Here is a 300-nt window from a genome sequence, read left to right on the forward strand (position 1 = left end):
GACGAGGTGGCCGAGTGGTTAAGGCGATGGACTGCTAATCCATTGTGCCCTGAACGCGTGGGTTCGAATCCCATCCTCGTTGGTTTATTGTTCCGTTCTCAGATTTTAGTATGTGGTAGGGCTGGATTAACCCTATTTTATGTGAAAGTTAAATGACATATCCCATGGTATTTCCGGCAGTACAACGGCTCAGTTTGGAAACACCGCTCAGTTGAGTACTGTGCTTAGGCATTACTGTAAACAGCGCCAGCCGGGTTCTGCTCATGAATCACAAAATCTTTCCTGAGGCGGAGGGTTGGA

General features: G+C 48.0%; 1 non-coding gene across 1 annotated transcript; it reads left to right on the top strand.

The window, feature by feature from the left end:
* TRNAS-GCU (transfer RNA serine (anticodon GCU)) lies at positions 1-82 on the top strand. The gene has a single exon. It is a non-coding gene; the product is annotated as a tRNA-Ser (tRNA).
* The last annotated feature ends 218 nt before the right edge of the window (positions 83-300 follow it).

The sequence above is a fragment of the Pleurodeles waltl genome, chromosome 12, assembly GCF_031143425.1.
Source record: "Pleurodeles waltl isolate 20211129_DDA chromosome 12, aPleWal1.hap1.20221129, whole genome shotgun sequence".
NCBI classification, from domain to species: domain Eukaryota; kingdom Metazoa; phylum Chordata; class Amphibia; order Caudata; family Salamandridae; genus Pleurodeles; species Pleurodeles waltl.